The sequence below is a fragment of the Hemiscyllium ocellatum genome, unplaced genomic scaffold (assembly GCF_020745735.1).
Source record: "Hemiscyllium ocellatum isolate sHemOce1 unplaced genomic scaffold, sHemOce1.pat.X.cur. scaffold_3216_pat_ctg1, whole genome shotgun sequence".
NCBI classification, from domain to species: domain Eukaryota; kingdom Metazoa; phylum Chordata; class Chondrichthyes; order Orectolobiformes; family Hemiscylliidae; genus Hemiscyllium; species Hemiscyllium ocellatum.
Window position 1 is genome coordinate 2,501 of NW_026868347.1, and position 2,082 is coordinate 4,582.

The following is a 2,082-nucleotide window of genomic DNA, read 5'->3' on the forward strand; positions in this document are numbered from 1 at the left end:
ACTCTCTCTATTTCTTGTGTTTTCTCTCTTGTGTTCTTTCTCTCTATCTCTCTCTCTCTCCCTCCCTCGCTCATGTTCTCTCTCTCTCTCTCCCTCCCTCGCTCATGTTCTCTCTCTCTCTCTCTCTCTTCCTCGCTCATTTTCTCTCTCTCTCTCTCCCCCCCTTGTTTTCTCTCTTTCTCCCTCGTGTTCTCTGTCTCTCTCTCTGTCCCTCCTGTTCGTGTTCTCTCTCTCTCTCTCATTCGTGTTCTCTCTCCCCCTTGTGTTTTCTCTCTCTCTCTCTCTCTCTCTCTTTTTCGTGTTCTCTCTCTATCTCTTGTATTTTCACTCTCGTGTTTTTTTTCTCTCTCTCTCTTCCACCTGTTCTCTTCCTCTCTCGCTCCCACTCGTGTTCTCTCTCTCTCTCATGTTCTCTCTCTATTTCTCTTTTCCTCGTGTTTTCTCTCTCTCTCTCTCTCGTCTTCTCTCTCTCGTCTTCTCTCTCTCGCCTTCTCTCCCTCGCCTTCTTTCTCTCTCGCCTTCTCTCTCCTTTCTCTCTCTCTCTCTCTCTCTCTCTCTCTCTCTCTCTCTCTCTCTCTCTCTCTCTCTCCTCCCTCCCCCCCTCTCTCTCTCTCTCTCTCTCGCTCGCTCGTGTACTCTCTCTATTTCTTGTGTTTTCTCTCTTGTGTTCTTTCTCTCTATCTCTCTCTCTCTCTCTCTCTCCCTCCCTCGCTCATGTTCTCTCTCTCGCTCGTGTTCTTCTCTCTCTCTCCCCCTCTCTCTCTCTCTCTCTCTCTCCCTCCCTCGCTCATGTTCTCTCTCTCTCTCCCTCGCTCATGTTCTCTCTCTCTCTCTCTCTCTCTTCCTCGCTCATGTTCTCTCTCTCTCTCTCTCTCTCTCTCTCTCTCCCCCCCCCTTGTTTTCTCTCTTTCTCCCTCGTGTTCTCTGTCTCTCTCTCTGTCCCTCCTGTTCGTGTTCTCTCTCTCTCACTCATTCGTGTTCTCTCTCCCCCTTGTGTTCTCTCTCCCTCTTGTGTTCTCTCTCTATCTCTTGTATTTTCACTCTCGTGTTTTTTTCTCTCTCTCTCTCTCTTCCACCTGTTCTCTTCCTCTCTCGCTCCCACTCGTGTTCTCTCTCTCTCTCATGTTCTCTCTCTATTTCTCTTTTCCTCGTGTTTTCTCTCTCTCTCTCTCTCTCTTCTCTCTCTCGTCTTCTCTCTCTCGTCTTCTCTCTCTCGCCTTCTCTCTCTCGCCTTCTTTCTCTCTCGCCTTCTCTCTCCTTCTCTCTCTCTCTCTCCCTCTCTCTCTCTCTCTCTCTCTCTCTCTCTCTCTCTCCCCCTCTCTCTCTCTCTCTCTCTCTCCCTCTCTCCCCCCTCTCTCTCTCTCTCTCTCTCTCTCTCTCGCTCGTGTACTCTCTCTATTTCTTGTGTTTTCTCTCTTGTGTTCTTTCTCTCTATCTCTCTCTCTCTCTCCCTCCCTCGCTCATGTTCTCTCTCTCGCTCGTGTTCTTCTCTCTCTCTCCCCCTCTCTCTCTCCCTCGCTCATGTTCTCTCTCTCTCTCTCTCTCTCTCTCCCTCGCTCATGTTCTCTCTCTCTCTCTCTCTCTCTCTCTCCCCCTTGTTTTCTCTCTTTCTCCCTCGTGTTCTCTGTCTCTCTTTCTGTCCCTCCTGTTCGTGTTCTCTCTCTCTCGTTCGTGTTCTCTCTCCCCCTTGTGTTCTCTCTCTCTCTCTCTCTCTCTAGTGTTCGTTCTCTCGCTCTCGTGTCTCTCTCTCTCTCATGTTTGTTCGTTCTCTCTCTGTCTCTCTCTCTCCCTCGTGTTCTCTCTCTCTCTCTCTCTCGTGTTCTCTCTCTCCCCTCATGTTCTCTCTCTCCCTCATGTTCATTCTCTCTCTCTCTCGTGCTCTCGTGTCTCTCTCTCTCATGTTTGTTCATTCTCTCTCTGTCTTTCTCGCTCGTGTTCTCTCTCTCTCTCACGCTAATAGAACATAGAACATAGAAAGATACAGCGCAGTACAGGCCCTTCGGCCCTCGATGTTGCGCCGACCGAATCCTACCTAACCTACACTAGCCCAATAACTTCCAAATGCCTATCCAATGCCCGCTT

The 2,082-nt window shown here is 49.7% G+C and overlaps 1 pseudogene; it reads right to left on the minus strand.

The window, feature by feature from the left end:
* The window catches only part of LOC132813079 (RNA-binding protein 25-like), a 1,154-nt pseudogene extending 227 nt beyond the window's left edge, over positions 1-927 (minus strand).
* Positions 928-2,082: the final 1,155 nt, after the last annotated feature.